The sequence below is a fragment of the Cibotium barometz genome, chromosome 32 (genome assembly GCF_041138505.1).
Source record: "Cibotium barometz isolate CiBa-2024 chromosome 32, ASM4113850v1, whole genome shotgun sequence".
NCBI classification, from domain to species: domain Eukaryota; kingdom Viridiplantae; phylum Streptophyta; class Polypodiopsida; order Cyatheales; family Cibotiaceae; genus Cibotium; species Cibotium barometz.
Window position 1 is genome coordinate 10,004,874 of NC_141077.1, and position 17,680 is coordinate 10,022,553.

The 17,680-nt window shown below is 43.9% G+C and overlaps 1 long non-coding RNA gene across 1 annotated transcript; it reads left to right on the top strand.

Annotated features, from left to right (window-relative positions):
• The first annotated feature begins 13,643 nt into the window (after nt 1–13,643).
• Nucleotides 13,644–15,294, top strand: LOC147619797 (uncharacterized). The gene is made up of 2 exons (XR_015270081.1): nt 13,644–14,265; nt 14,684–15,294. It is a non-coding gene; the product is annotated as an uncharacterized LOC147619797 (long non-coding RNA).
• The last annotated feature ends 2,386 nt before the right edge of the window (nt 15,295–17,680 follow it).

Here is a 17,680-nt window from a genome sequence, read left to right on the forward strand (position 1 = left end):
ACTTAAAGGCAAAGTGTCCTTAAATGAAGGAAAAGAAAAAAAATCAGCATGTACATGATACTATACAAGGCCATATCAAGGCTGAAACTGGCCTCATCGCCCATCAAGTGTCTGCAATGAGCAAACCGCTCTGGAGGCAAACTCTTTGTCAACAGATCAGCCAGGTTGTCATCCGTATGAATCTTGACAAGCTGAATTAGCTTGTTCTCTATCACCTCTCTGATGAAGTGATACTTCACATCCACATGCTTTGTCTTTGCATGAAAGACAGGGTTCTTTGCCAACTGGATGATGGCACTCTGACTGTCACAATGCAACAATGGAATATCCCTTGTATAACCCAAATCAACCACTAACCGAGAGCCATAATTCCTCCTTGCAAGCCTCTGTGGTTGCAATATACTCGGCCTCTGTAGTAGATAAGGCAGTGCACTTCTGCATCCTGGATATCCATGACACAGCACCTCCTGTGAATGTAAACACATAACCGGTAGTAGACTTCCGGTTATCTGGATGATCGGCATAATCCGAATCCGTGTAACCATGCACTAATTGTTAGATATCCGTAACGCTGCTACGGGCGTTACCAAAGGAGAGGACGGCCTCTGGCTCACCACCCAGCCATAGAGGAAGAATGAGGATTGCCCCTCATCCCCCAGGCTATATAGTGTGTGGCCTGCCATCCACACTAGCCTGGCTACCCATGACTCCGCATGGGCGTCCTCTCCCACTGAACAATGTCACAGGCGTTACAGCCTACGTGACATTACCTCCCCCTTAAGAAGAGTTTTCGTCCTAGAAAACAAACTGGGGAAACCTTTTGGAAATTGCACTACGGCGTTCCCAGGTAGCTACCTCCTCATCCCTATTTGTCCATTTAACAAGTACCTCCTGGTACATTTTATGTCGGGTTTGTCTGTCACGATATTGTAGAATCTTTTTAGGTTCATGTGGTATCTTTGGTGGCTCTATCAAGTCCACCAAAATCTCTGGAGAAACTGCGTTCTCTAACCCGTGAACTGATTTCTTCAGTTTACTGACATGGAAGATAGGATGGACTTGAGAACTCTCCGATAACTCAAGTTTATATGCTACGTCCCCAATCTTCTTAAGGATTTTAAAAGGACCACAATATCTCGGAGAAAGTTTATCACACTTTCCCGTTTTCATGGTTTCTGACTGCGTAGGAACCTTGAGGAATACAAAGTCACCTTCTGCAAAGGTCACCTTTCTACGTCCTTTATCCGCATAAGTTTTAGTGCGATCCTGAGCGCTACGAATGCTCTCACATGCGGCTCTGAGCATATCATTCATATCTTCAAGGAAATCCTTGACAGATTGAATCTTCTCCTTTTGTAGGCCTACAACCATCGGAGATCTCGGCTGGAATCCATACATTAACATGAATGGTGTAAATCCAGTCGCTGAATGCTTGGAGCTGTTATTATAAGCAAACTCCAATATGGGCAAATATTCTTCCCAATTTGATTGTTTCTTACTTACATAAGAACGCAACATATACTCGAGTATTTGGTTAACCCTTTCTGTTTGACCATCAGACTCCGGATGGTCCGCCGTACTCATACTCAGAGTAGTATCCAGCTTTTTGAAGACTTCCCTCCAAAAGTGGCTGTTGAACTTTCTATCTCTATCTGACACTATATCTGCGTGCAAGCCATATAGCTTGTAGAGATGTTCAATAAAGAGTTTTGCCAACTCTGGCGTTTTTACATTTTCTTGGTGGCAATAAATTTTGCCATCTTGGTTAACCTATCCACCACCACCTAGACCGAGTCATTCCCTCGACTTGTCGTGGGTAAACCGGTGATGAAATCCATGGAAATGCTTTCCCATTTTTTGAGGAATGCCTAAAGGATGGAGCAAGCCCCCAACCTTTAGCCTTTCATGCTTATTGACCTGACACTTATTGCATTGCAGCACATAAGTCTGGGCATCCTTGAACAAACTAGGCCAATAAAATTGTCGTTTGACTAGTGCATAGGTCTTTTGTATCCCGGGATGACCAGCACTTGGACTATCATGACTTTCTCTAAGAATGCATGCTCGAAAGTCACCAATAGTTGGTACACACACCCTACCCTTGTAGAGTAAGTACCCGTCGTCAATGGAGTAGTTAGCATACTTCTCCCCCCGACGAAGTTTAGCATCATCCTTTGAAACCGTGTCGAAAAACAAAGGTGATGAAGGGCCTACGTCTGAGCTCTCCGGCTCAAAACTATACCCCGAAGACTCGGCTAGCCTCTCCGGACTAACTCTCGCCTCGCTACCCGCCGCACCTACGGCCAGTCTCTCCGGACTAGCATTACGTGCCGGCGAGGAAGGTGGGCGCGGCTGTGACAAAGTGCATACGCGTACAGCGCGCCAGACCTCTGTAAAGACAGGATCATGCTCACACAAGCCACGGAGTGATTCCAAGAACTCATTCTTGAAAACCGTAAAGCTTAACTCATTAATTTGTGGCATGCGGCTAAGCGCACCCACCACAACATTATATTTACCCCTTTGGTAGCGAATCTAAAGGTCAAACTCCTGTAGGAGCTCCGCCCACCGAGCTTTCCGACCTTTCAACTTGTTTTGACTCGAAAGCCATGTCAGGCTTTCGTGATCCATACGTACTTCAAAAGTGGCGCCATATAAATAGTGTCTCCACTTTTTAAGTGCATGTACGATGGCCAGTAACTCCCGCTCGTAAGCCGAGTAGTTACGCTGAGCCCTATCTAATTTTGCTCTCAAATGCAACAGGGCATCCCCTTTGCAAAAGCACGGCTCTAATGGCCTCACCACTAACGTCTGTTTCTAAGACAAACGGCTCAGTAGGGTCAACTATAGTCAAAACAGGTGCAGTTGTTATAGCTACCTTAAGTTTTTCGAAGCTTCTTTGTTGGTGTCCCTCCCAACATATATTCTTTGTTTTTGTGCGCAACTGATCCGTTAATGGGACTGCGATCTTCGCGTAGTCCTTTACATACTGTCGGTAAAACCCCGACATGCCAAGAAAAATCTGCAATTCTTCGAGATTTTTTGAGGTTAGCCACTTGAGAATAGCTTCCACTTTCTCAGGTTCCATCCACGTACCATGGGCGGATATAATGTGGTCCAAATAGTGAATTTCTCTTTCAAAAAATTTACATTTGCTCTCTTTCGCAAATAGCTTGTGTTGTCGCAATAACTGGAACACTAATCGCAAATGTGCCAAGTGTTCTTTACGGGTTTACTGTACACAAGGACATCATCTAGGAAACTACTACGAATTTTCCTAAGTATGGACGTAAAACACTGTCCATCAGCGTCATAAAAGTCGCTGGAGCATTGGTTAGCCCAAACGACATAACCAAAAATTCAAAGTGACCGAATCGTGTCCTGAATGCTATCTTCGCAACATCCTCGACCTTAATTCTAGCGCCTGATGATACCCAGATCTCAGGTCTATCTTAGAGAAATATTTCGACCCATAGAGTTGATCAAATAACTCGTTCATACGTGGCATGGTTGTACCATCTATCAAGAAAAATTCCAAATTACTAATAACCACATTGTCAATCCACAGATAATGACTGAGCTTGCTGTGCGAAGCCATAGGTTGCTAGATAATTGATGATGGTAATTACACAAACCCAATCTCATTACATCATACATTCAATATAAATGCAAACATCACAGTTCTTCGTGATGATGAACTTAGGAATTTCATCCTATCCCTGTTTGGTGTTGGTATGAAGTATAACTATGAGAACATTGTTTGCTGCCTCCTCATTATAGCGGCAAAGCTACCTAGTCATCACAGGTGGCAATCTCTACCAAGCTATAACCGATGACAAGCAAATAAAAGAGTACTCTTGTAAGAACTTCATAACCATATCTCACACCAAACTCATAATCACTACGGATTAAATGCCAGGGCTTGCAAAATTGAATGTTGTCTGATAGGTAGAGGGGATCATCAAACTACGGATGACCTTGAAAACTCACTAGGACTAGTGATGTGTAACTTTTAAGTTACTCCACTCTCCTTGCTTATTCCATACCATCGAACAAATCGGTCCCTCAATTTGAGCAACGTCAACATATTTATGGGTACCTCGATACTCATGGATTGTGGTTCGTTAATTTAAAATGTTGATCTAGAGTATCTTTCACTTGAGGATCTTAATTTTATTAGCAGCTATGTATTAGTAGTGAGTAACTACGTACCCACTATCATCACACTAGTAGCTCCATACTAGTCTGTGAGTAACTTCGTACCCAATGGCGTACCTCCCCCGAGTGGGAGTACCATATACAACCATCTATAATAAGATGCTTAAGTCACTTGCTGCTAAGAAGTGACTACACAAATTGACCCCTCCATTGCACATTGCAGTACAATCTCTAGTATTACAACACGAATTTTTGGACGTCCTTGTCATAGAGGTCAACTTAAAAACTAGTGCATAGGTCTTATGGAGTCTCGGCTGACCTAACCACACCACTGGTGACTTCCTACAAAAAATGTGGTGCGAAGTCACCACCTATGTACTTTAACTCCGTAAAGTACATGGTCTTCATCTATCATCTATGGAAAGTTGTAAAACATTCCTGCGATGGATTTTTATCACCCTAAAATTATTGTGCACTATTTTAGTGTGAAGAGTTTTTTTCCTGGGTACCATGGTTCACCCCAAGCTCATCTGTTGCTAAATTCTCCGATTTAACAAAAAATATGTCTGCCTCCGAACACTCCAGTTCAGCCCGAGACTTTGAGTTTACTTCTTAACACTCCGGTTAAGTCAAAACTCACCAGATACAGTAGGATTTACCACTAAGCTCTCCGGCTTAGCCTTCTATCCTAACTCAGCCCGAGTTTATGTACACTACATATGTCGGATCCGATACTAACAACAACCAGGCTCGTCTGGAGTGAGATACTACTCACTATTGCCATGTAAAACCTTATTAAATCCTAGAAATGCTCCACTCATTTGGTTAAGTCAAAACTCACCAGATACAGTAGGATTTACCACTAAGCTCTTCGGCTTAGCCTCCTATCCTAACTCAGCCCAAGTTTATGTACACTACATATGTCGGATCCGATACTAACAACAACCAGGCTCGTCTGGAGTGAGATACTACTCACTATTGCCATGTAAAACCTTATTAAATCCTAGAAATGCTCCACTCATTCCCCAGGGGTCATACGACTTATAGGGTTTACACGCACATGAACTTTGTAAGCAAAATAGCCTATCATGCAATATTACAATTGCTTATGTAGGAAAGTAATATATTTCCCAAATTCATATGGTAGCAACTAAAATGTGCTCACAATCGCACACTTATGTTGAACATAGGCAAGACTACGCTTGCAAAATGCTATAGGGCGTCCCCCATGCATGAAACTGTCCAACCAAACTAGTCTTACTACTAACCTCTAGATTTAGATCACTCCAGAACTAAATCACTCTGTTAGCACTAGTACACCATCATGGTCTTGCTACCTAGAGCTTGTCCGAACTCTGTAACTGGGTTTTATCCCAACTTATGGCTATATTTGGTAATTTTCAAAGTTCAAATTTTATCTTGCACACTTTATTAGTACAGACAAGTGTACATACAAACCTGCCAAAGAGTCAAGTTACATGCACAAGCCTTGGCATCCCATTCCACCAAGACTACAATCGATTCCGTGAGAATTTGATGTCCCATACCATCAAATTACCACCAAACCAATTGATGTGACATATAAAAAGGCTCTTTCCCCCCTCGAAAGATCACCACAAACTCTCGAGCAGTGGGATGTCGATGCATGGCAATAAAAAGAAGAGAAAACCATGCTAGTAAGTTTAAGAACAGTTCTGTTCGATCAACTTCTATAAGGGCATTGAGCATTACATCTCAAGACTATACCCCTTCAGATTTACCTTTGATTTCTACAAATCAATCCTAAATCTGCTATTATTATCTAGGCATATGCTAATCCCTCAGATTAGTACTCCTAGATAAACCATTCAATTGAGTACTGCTAGCAGCACTGCTAGCCCCTTTATCCCAAGTAATACACACCTTAGGGATTACTTTTACAAGGCAATCTACGTGACTAAATCAAACTAGTCACTACTCTCTAGGCCCAAGTAGTGACACTATTTTGTTACTACCAACAAGGGCCAGCTTGCCTCTACGGGCCAAGGCTCTCTTGTTGCTACAAACAGCAAGCAACTTGTTTGGACACAAGGCATAACCACATCAAGACTACACTTGTACATGGTTCTCATTTGCCAAAGTTTATCACAATCTTCTAGCAACTGTTAAAAGATTGTGAAGGGTTATGAGCACTACGGCTCAATTAGGCTTACCTTGATTTCTCGTGATAAGCACTTCGTCTAATTTGGGCACAACTGACGCCACTGCCGGTCCTCTTAGCCCAAGTAAAACACACCACAATTTTAGATTTACACTATAGCCAAACTACGTGACTTTGATGGTCAATACTAAGTCTATGCTCAACTTAAATTTAGTCTCTATGAACTAAATGTGTGATCACCACATGTGCTACCCTCGAGGCGCTATGGCCATAGAAGTGTTCACTAGGCACAACGGCCATAGAACGGCTCTCTCTCGAAGGACTCGGCACTACGGCCGTGGGATTTGTCTCTCTCTTAGCACGCGGCGCTACGGCCGTGTGCGGTGGGTCTCTTTCGTGGAAAACGGGCACTACGGCCACACGGCGCGACGGCCGTGTTGGGTTTGTTTCGTGGGGTGTACCGTTGTTTTGTGTTTTTTTTAATAAAATAATAAAAAAAATAACCGACCGAGCCGGCCCTCGCCGCTTCGGGCGTGGCCGCCCGCCCGTGTGGGGAGTGTCCACAACGGGGCCGAGTCTGGCCGCCGCCGCCCCTAGCTGGCCTGGCTGGCCGGGCGCCGCCGCCACCACCGCCTGGCTGGCCACGCAGGCCGGGTATGGCCTAGCCGTCGCATAAAGCGAGTTGTGCTCTTTCTTTTCAATGTAGGCCAGCAAGTCTTCGCCCCCCCAGACGACGACCACCACGACGGAGCTTCCTCTTCAACGCAAGTTGCCCCCCAGGCTCTTCAACGCGGCCGTGGGGCTGGTGGGGCTGGTCTTCGTAGTGGGGCTGCTCTTCGCCCCCCCCCCCCCACACCGAACGAAAAAATTGCTTCGCCCCCCCTAGTGGGGCTGGTCTTCGCAGGCAGGGGGGCTGGTGTCCGCCCCCCCCCCCCCCACACAAGCTTCAATGAATTCTTCCGCAGACAATTTCAATGCAGAGAGAAAAAAAAAACAAAACGAAAATTGCTTACCTGCGTTTTTCTTGTTGTGTGTGACGGGGAGAGAGAGAGAGAGAGAGAGAGAGAGTTCTTCCCTTCAAAAATCTCTTGGCCAAAGCAGATGCACATATCCTGTGTGCCCTTCAGGTATCTCATGACACCTTTCACTGCTTCCCAATGCTTCTCGCCAGGGTTGGCCATGTATCTAGTAACCACTCCCACTGCAAATGCAATTTCCGGGGCCTGGTAGCAACCATGGCATACATGAGACTGCCACAAGCTGAAGCATACGAAATCTTGGCCATATCAGCCCTGTCACTATCCGACTGTGGGCTGTCCATAGCACTGAGTTTCACATATGGAGGCAAAGGAGTACTAGTCTTCTTCCCCCCTTCCATATTGAACCTCTGCAAAACTTTGCCAATGTATTCCTTCTGAGACAAATACAACACATGCTGATTTCTCTCCCGAAGTATCCGCATACCCAAAATGTGATTTGCATCACCCAAATCCTTCATATCAAAGGTCTGATGCAGCCTCTTCTTCAAGGCATCCATCTCTTTACGAGATTTCCCGGCAATCAACATATCATCAACATACAAGATGAGGATCAATAGACTGCCATCCAAAGCTTTCTTGGTGTATAAGCAGTGATCTATGTCACTCCTCCTGAAATCCTGGGATTTCATGAATGTATCAAATTTATGATACCATTCCCTTGGTGCCTGTTTGAGCCCATAAAGACTCTTTTTCAGCTTGCATACAAGCTTCTCCTTTCCATTCACTGCATAACCCTCTGGCTGTTGCATATATATCTCCTCATGGAGATCACCATGAAGAAAAGCAGTCTTCACATCCATCTGAATCAAATCCAGATCATCATGAGCAACCAAAGCTAATACAGCTCTAAGTGTGGTCATTTTGACCACTGGAGAAAAGATCTCATCAAAGTCCACACCATATTCCTGCTTGAAGCCCTTAGCCACTAACCTGGCTTTGTATCTTGGCTTTGCATCAGGTGCAGCCTGTAAACCCACTTGCATGGCAAAACCTTCTTGCTTGTAGGCAAATGCACCAACTTCCATGTTCCATTTTTGTGCAGAGAATCCATCTCTGACTTCATAGCACGCTCCCAAAGAGCCTTGTCTGCCCTCTGTAAAGCCTCCTTATAACAAGAGGGCCCCACAGTCAGTGAGCATCAAGTAGTCAACCCTTGGAACAAACCTGTCAGGGGGTCTGGAGGGTCTTGTGGACCTCCGTACCCAATGACCATCATTTGCAGGTTGCTGTCCAGCCTGCATATCACCTATTGGTGGCTCCTGTTCCATGCCATAAGGTTGAAAGATCATGCCCGGTATCTCCTCTAACTGTGGGATATCCATAGGGATATCTTCTGCCATCTCTGGCTGTCCATTTGGACCATTTTCAGCACCATTTAAGGGATGGTTTTGTTGCTGTAGTGGTTGATTTACAGCCCTTGGTTGTTGTCCATGATGTCCATCATCATCAAAGATGACTCTGCCAGGCTCTTGTTGCCTTGCAGGCTCCTTATACATGCAGGCTCTTGTTGCCTTGTAGGCTCCTTATACATGCATGTTTCATAAAAAATGACATCATTGCTGCGTATAATCTTTCTATTCACTGGATCCCAAAGTCTATACCCCATTTCACCTCTGTCACCATATCCTAGGAATATGCATTTGTGAGACTTAGGATCGTTTGGTGCGTATTTCCCTGCGTATGTGCACGTACGCAACGCAACCAAACACTCTCAAGTGCTTGTAGGATGGAGGCTTCCCTGTCCATACTTCCTCTGGCACTTTCCCACCAAGCCTCGTGTTAGGTGACCTGTTCATAAGATGAACGGCTGTCATAACAGTTTCAGCCCAAAAACCATGAGGTAACGCAGCATGTGACAACATAGAACGGACCTTCTCCTGAATGGTCCTGTTCATCCTCTTTGCTGTCCCATTTTGTGGAGGATCATAAGGAGCAGAGAGCTCCCTCTTGATGCCTTTAGCATCACAAAAGTCCTGAAACTGTTTGGACATATACTCTCCACCATTGTCAGAACGCAAAGCCTTTAGTGTTTTGCCAGTTTGATTCTCAACATGAGCAACAAACTTCTCAAACAGTGAGAATGTATCACTCTTCAAACGAAGAGGATAAACCCACACCTTGCGTGTGGCATCATCAATAAAAGACACAAAATATTTTGCCCCTCCCAAAGAAAGCTGAGGCATCTCACATACATCTATATGCACAAGCTCTAACTGAGCATCTTTCTATCCAAGAGCTTTCTTGTGGGGGCACTGGAGTTGCCTGCCATATATACAATGCTCACAAAACTGAAAACTTGAGAACTTTAGAGAAGGCAAGTAACCAAAATGAGACAATTGCTCCATTCCTTTGACACTCATGTGTCCCAACCGGCTATGCCACATAGAGATTTCCGGCAGCTCGGTTGCATTTACTTTAGCATGGTGACAAACACCAGCATGCATGAAGTAAAGAGTGTCCACCTTAGAGCCTCTGGCAACAACCAGTGAGCCCTTACTAATCTTCCACTTTCCACCACCAAATGTGGTAACATAATCAGCATCATCAAGCTGTCCACCAGTAGAAAACAGGTTCCTCTTGATCTCAGGCACATGCCTGACATCATGGAGCATAAGCTGTGAGCCATCTGAAAACACAAGCCTCACATCACCTCTGCCAAGAATCTGGCATGCATGGTTGTCACCCAAATAAACTACTCCTTCATTGCCAGCAATATACCTGACAAACAAGTCTCTGCAACCTGTGACATGAAAGGAGGCACCTGAATCAATGATCCATGAGTGCATACCATGACCATCTCCTGCATGGAGTGAATGGGCATCAAGTGAAGACATGAATAGGACTTCATCCTCACTGTCACCTGCATGTGACACATTGACTTCTTCAATCTTGACTCCACTTTTTCCCTTTGGCTTCATCTTTGTCTTTGTCTTTTCCTTTGCCGCCCTTTTCCTTTTGATCATTCTTCCATTTGTAGCATTGCTTTTTGAAATGTCCCTTCTTGCCACAATAATGGCATTCCAAGTCCTTTTTGGAGCGGGACTTGCTCCTTCCCCGTTCTTGGCTTTTACCCCTTTGCTAGGATCTCCCACGTGCATTCATAACATTGGACTTTCCAACAGAGTTGTTCTTCCTATTCATCTCCTCTTGAAGGAGAGCACCCTCCACATTTGCATATGACAGCATAGCATTTGAATTGCTAGTGGCTGTCCTGAATGTGTCCCAACTCTCTGGCAAAGTGCATAAGAGAAAGGTGGCTTTGAACTCATCGTCCATTGCCAACTTTTGATTGATGACCTGGCTGACAACACCATTAAACTCATTTAGATGGGCTGGCATAGACGCCCCTTCCTTCATTTGAAGACCTATGAGTTTCTTCAACCAACACACTTTGCTTGAGGCACTTTGCTGGGCATACAAGTCCTGCAATCTTTGCCACATTCCCCAAGCTGTCTTCTCTTCACGTATGCTGAAAAGTAAAGAGTCTGACACAGACAACATGATGGTGGATCTTGCCAGCTCATCCATATCTTCCCATTCTTCAAGAGAAGCGGGCATTACACCCCTTTCTTTGATGGGCTTGTGCTGCTTCTTCTGGAGCAACACATTATAGCACTGGGTTTGCCAAATGTCATAATTATATGAGCCTTCAAGCTTTTTGATGTGAAGCAATGAAGAGCTCTCACCTGTGGTTGCCATAGCAATATGCAACCTTTGACATAGTCAATGCCTGACTCCCTGCAAGATGTGCAAACACTACACCAAAGCACACAAAGTGCTCACAGTTGTTCTCCCAAAGTTTATCTCCCACTGCGGAAGCACGAATGCAACTCTCCTCCCACTGAATGTGATAAAATCACCAAAATCTGGTTGCTGTAGATTTATGACAGCACCTTAGATGTGCTCTGTTCCCCTTCCAAAATACTGTGCGCAATAGTACTAAGTGCTCACCAATGATGTACCAAATCTGTACCGACAAGTACAGCAGGTGAAAATGTGCCTTTTCCTCACTCAAATCAATGTATAGCCATGCCAAAACTTGTACAAAGTTGTACCGAATCTGTACCAGTAAGTACAGTAGCAATAAATGCTCTCCTGGCTGTCCAAATGAGTGAAAATCAAACCTTGACAGTCCCACCACTGCATACAATAGTCCCGGACAGAAATTGGGCAAAAGCCCCTTGACTGCAAGTGGATTTCTAAGGTCCTCGTCGTCGAGCGAACTCTTGATGACGAACTTCCATGAACTTGCTCACACCCAACCCATGGGCATTGAAAAGCTCAATTCTCCCACCCCTTTTCCCCAACGGGGCCTCATCCCGACGAAGCTCCACCTCGACTCTTGACTTCGTCACCTAACCAAGGGGCAGTGCTACACATGGCTGAGCTTATCCAACCACTCAAAGATAAACTCAAAGGTAAGCTCACAACTCTAGCCACATGAGCTACTCAATACAAAACCCTCTTTAGGGGTTCTGACCAATAAACACACGTCAAAGAAAAAATAAGAAGAAAAAAATAAGAGAGTCTCTAGGTGATTAGGACCACGAGCACACCTTTTGCCCTTGCCCATGCACAACACCTGCAAATCTCATTGGGCTCTGTCCTATGCTTCATCATCGCAGCCATCCATGTATATCTTTGGATGGGGGGACCATGGTGGGCGCAAGCCTGGTCTATGGTACGACCCATCGCCTAGATCTTCTTAATCACCCCTACTGCACTTGAATGAATAACTGTGCTTCATGTCTAATCAATCCTACCCAAAACTTCTTCTTCGACTTAATACCTATGGATCCTCGACATCGATTACCACTCCTATGAACACATGATCCTAGAGCTCCAATGACAGAAGAAGACAAAGCATAAAAAGAAAAAGAGAACATCGCAACTTGATGACTCAACATCCACGGGAGCCAAGATACCCATTACGGTGTCTTGACAAAGATGCTAGAGCTTCATGAACATCGCCATTGACATACAACATCTCATAGCGCAAGCAGTCTCCATGCGTGTTGCCTCCTTGTTCCTCCGGAATTCCCCCCTTGCCACTTGCTTACTAATCCCATTGTTTTACTACCTCCTCTTTAATCATACCACCTACCACCCACTGGGATATTGATCATACCAACTACCACCCACTGGGATATTGATCATTAAGTATTCTATGCTAGTCTACTCATTCAAGTACTCTGACTCCTCTAATGAGAATGTCTCGCTGCACATGTGATTATATTAAAAAAAAGAGTACTACTGGGCACATACAAAAAAGCAAACTCATAAAAGCCCATTAGACTTGCTGGATACTTAATCACCAATACTCTAACCAGCTCTGTGACATGTGTGAAACCTGTGAATACGTGTGACGTGTATGAAAACATTGTGAGTGGATCCAATGTAGGAGTTTGATTGTGAGTGAATCCGATCAACTTTTCTAAATTAATTCTTGATAAGGGTGACCCAGTGTGGTATAAGAATCAAGAGTGAATCTGATTCTTTAGACCCTAGTTGGTTGTGAGTGAATCCAACTAGCTATGACACATATGAGACATGTACTCTGTGAATACGTGTAACACGTATGAAAACATTGTGAATGAATCTAATGTAGGAGTTTGGTTGTGAGTGAATCCGATCAAACTTTAAGACATGTGTGACATATGTAAAGGTTCTGTGAGTTTGATTGTGAGTGAATCCGATCAACTTTAAGACACGTGTGAGGATATTGGGAGTGAATCCAATTAATTATTGTGAGTGAATTCAATGTGGGAGTGAATCCAATTAATTATGTAAAGATATTGAGAGTGAATCCAATGTGAACGATTAATGTGTGCTGATAGTTACAACCAAGGATGGTTGTCTCCTAAACCGGGAGGACTGTCACGGAAGTGAGATTTTTGAAATATTTTATTATCTAATTAATGTGTGCTGATAGTTACAACCAAGGATGGTTGTCTCCTAAACCGGGAGGACTGTCACGGAAGTGAGATTTTTGAAATATTTTATTATCTAATTTTTGTAAAAAGTAAAGCTTGTACATCAAGCTTGGGCTAAAATAGCCATTTACCCTATTTTTGATGGAATAAAAATCTATAAAAATACTCAAGCGGGGATGCTTTGAGCACACGCTTCAGGGGGGCCATGGGACCCAATCTGGTGTTCTCTCGCATCTGTATTTTTGTGTTGGCACGCTTACCGAGGTCCCGTGTACTTTCCCGTCTCACTCTACATGACTTACTACGATTCATCTTGTAGACACTATGTTCCATGGTTTTTTGCCGCCACTATTGCGAGGCCAATTTTTTGTGGCTGTGTATTCTTGAGAATCTCTTTTGGGTAGCCCTCTAATGCTCAATTAAGTGTGGTAACTTAATGATCATAATGTTTAAATCTTTTTATTTATAGAGTCTTCATATATTATGTGCCCATGAAAGGGTGAGATCTTGTTGGAATTGTGTTCTTCATATGATGATGATTCCTCTGCATTCTACTCATTCCGCTTATATGAAAAAGATGATGATTTCAAGAAATGCTTAGAGTTGTGTCTCTCTGAGTTAGGAGGTGGGCTATGTGGTATTTGAGTTTATGGTTTTTGGGAGTAATTGTGTAGACACGATGGCCTCTCTTGTGGTGTCTTCATGGTGGGGAGCTCTGTGCGTAGTATGGCTAGTTTTATGGTGGGGATTTCAAAACATTTGGATTCTTCGTAGCCCCTCCAAATTGCTGGATTAATGGGCATTCAAGGCCTTTGCTGATCGTTTGCCAGCAGCAGCAACAACACCAAAACAGCAACCCTAAAACAACCCGCCGGTATGATAAAACCTTTTGGAAGGATTTTTCTCCATGTGACTCATAGCGCTCTTGCAAATGCAGTGAAACCGTTCTCAGAAGTAGCAGCGCTGCTATTCTCCTGGCCCTCTTCCGATTCAGGTATGCAATCTTACCTTTAAAATGGTTTTAAAGGGCAAATTTACCTTATTGTGATCAGAAAATGCAATATAAAGGAATGTTTTTTTCTCAAAGCGTATCAAGAGTTCATTCTCTAAGGTCTATGTTGACCTGTCTATGGTTAGGTTATGTAATCTTAGTAATGTAGGTATGCAATTCTGTTTAATCTTAGTAATGTAGGTATGTTGACCTGTCTATGGTTAGGTTATGTAATCTTAGTAATGTAGGTATGCAATTCTGTTTAATTCTTTAAAAAAAAAAAAAAGAGATATTATGTATTTAGTTATAGACATTTATTAAAGCAATTGGGTCGTTTAGTGGAATATCATAGAACCTTCTCAGCTCTATTTGGAAGGTGAATGTAGTAGCTGCTCATGACTTGTGTGGCAAGTGACTACAGGCCCTCTTCCACTGTCAGAAGAAGATGAACAGCACGCTCGGGCATCGAAGGACACATGAGCTATAGCATCCATCATCATGAGACGTGTGGACAGCATGATTGTGTGTATCCAAGGTGCCACCACAGGAAGCATGGACTATGGTCAGGAACCTCTTAAGAGAATAAAACTTCGGCCCGTGAATTAAAGCTCAAAAGTCACTTTTCAATCTTAGGTTGGAAGAGGGTGTTTCCGTGGTGGAGCACCTTCTTTTGTCACCTAGTGACCTGTGACTTGTCTAGCTGGTAGGGTGAGTTGCCACGGACCAGCTCTGAGCTACAGGCTGCACCCTAGCATCACTCTAACCTTGCTATTTTCACATGTTGTAAAGGCTAAAGATATGCGTGTTGTGTATGCTTTGACATTCTACAGGTAACAGCAGGTTTTGCCAAGGCTATAAGAGCCAAATTTGGCATAGTTTTGACAGTGAGTTGCCATGGATCATCTCTGAGCTACAGGTTGCAGCCTACCCTAGCATTATTCTAACCTTGCTATTTTCACCTGTTGTAAAGGCTAAAGACAAGCACGTTGTGTATGCTTTTGACATTCTATAGGTAACAACAGGTTTTGCCAAGTCATAAGAGCCAAATGTTTTTGACATGTCCTCTGTGCACCCCCCCCCCCCCCCCCCCCCCCCCCCCCCCCCCCCCCCCCCCCCCTCTTTCCTAAAAACCATGCTCAATGTCTTCTATGTTGTGAATAGAACATTCAAGGCAAGAATTTTGTATCTCTCGCTCGCATTTTGTGGCTTGATATGTTTCGTCTGTATGCCATGATTTTCATTGAGGAGTGATGCGGTGGAGATTGAACCCTCTAAAGGAGATTATATCATGACCATGGTTCCATTGTATGGCCCAAGCAACTTATGGGTGACCAACCGTCTGAAGGCCTAGACCTAGAAGGTTGAGGGTTGTGGACGGGTTGTGGATGGCTAACTAGATGTCGAGCTAGTTCTAGAAGCTGAGGCTGCGAGGGAACTTATACCCAGACAATTTACCGGTAGTTAGATTATGGCCTGGATGGAGAACTAAGATAGTGGACATGATGGTATCTTTCGTCTATGGTTATATATCTTTTGCATTGGTCTAGCGCTAGGTTGATCTGCAGGTTTGACCATGGCATCCAAGGTTTGAGGAAAATTGGCCGTTTCACTTTGGACTTGGGTATCTAATGGTGGTTTTACAGAGATGACAAGACCTATTCCATGTAGGGTCTCCAGTCTTTAGACTGGGATGCTCTATGCCTTTATGGATAGCTAACCTGAGATAACCCTATGGGGCGTGATGCCAATATGTGTGAGACAACAGGATAATGGATCTTCTTGGGTATCATGAGCATGGCATTAACCAGAGTTGTGTGAACCTCCAGGAATTTTGGTCAAGGTGATTCTTAAGCCAATAGGAGCTTTGAGCTCACTAGACTCATCTCATAATCTCTCATGATATCCAAACTAATGTAAAAACTTGTACCCTGTGTACGAAGAGGGAGTCTCCATTGTACATGAGAGAGATGAGAAGTTTGAGATTTTCTGGGTCTGAGACTTTGAGTCAAAGACCATTTTGTTGTGTCCTAGGTTTTGGGACAGCAAGGATTTACTAACTTTATGACGCTTTTGGGTGAGGTTGATCAATTATATTTCTTGCTTTTGTGAGAATTTGGACCTATCTCATGAAATCCTTTATGGATGAGAAATGTCTTGTGTAGTCCCAGAGATTCAATCAGGTGTGTCTGGATCATAGTTATCAAAACATAAAGACGTAAACGCAGTGGCGGCCAATGCAACCACATGAAAACTTTTTTTTTTTTGGTTGCAAATGTAAATGGATGAAAACAGGAAAACTAGCTTTTTTGAAGTTGTAAATGGATAAAAATGTCACATCACGCCATCAAAAAATGCCAGCTTTTTTGAAGTTGTAAATGGATAAAAATGTCACATCACGCCATCAAAAAATGCCATGTCAGCAAATGCATAACTCAAATGAGCTCAATCTTATAATGAAAGTATGAAAACGGCTTGCCAACTAGCATTTGTGAACATTTAGTCAGTTTCCCCCCCACCCCCCCGCGGGGCCTCCCCAAGCAAAACAGCCATAATGGCTAAGTACAAACTCGGCTCTACATAGAGAAGCGAGAGTCCAAACATTTATTGAGGTTGACAAAGTTTTTCTGCCGTTGTGATTTACTATGGGAAAAACGTGATGAGGGTGTCATAAAAATGTAAAAAATAACCCATTAACTATATCCCCAGTGGGCTGCTCATTGGCCGCTTGGAGAATATTACAAGGATATGGCACATTAGCCATTACAAAGACATGAATCCAGTCACGTACTTGACCTCTAAGGTGACCAATGGTGTTAGAAGTCATCTCTTGTCTGTATATTTACACTAGGGCCTCTGTTGTGGGTGTGCCCGCCCGATTTAGGTGTTTTCTCATTTTTCCCCACTCTCCATAATTTTCCCTATTTTTCCTTGGTGTGGGAGGCTGTCCTGTGCCTGTTGGTTGTTCCAGATGTTGGCCGACTGGACTCTGCTGCCCCTAGGCTGTCCCCTGTATGCTGGCCGACTGGAGGAGAGCAGGTCGTGGGCTATTTTGCTGGCTGTCGGCTGTTTTTCAGCAGACCGACTGGTTATTTGGGGCCATATAAAATGGCCACTTGCTCCCCACACTTCTCATCTTGTATTCCGGGATTTCTCGTGTATATAGCAGAGTTATACGCTTCTCTCTCTCTCTCTCTCTCTCTCTCTCTCTCTCTCTCTCTCTCATTTCTGCGTTTTTCTGCTGTGCACTTGCTCTAGGTGTTTTCAGATCTTGTCTTCATCTCCGCTGCATATTCTGACATGGTATTAGAGCTCTAGGCTCTTGGAAGATCTTGGGAACTGTGTGAGCTAGAGGGGGGCTGTTTGTGTTGTTGATTGGAGGACTATTTTGGGCCATACGGGAAGAGGAGAAGCAAGCGGC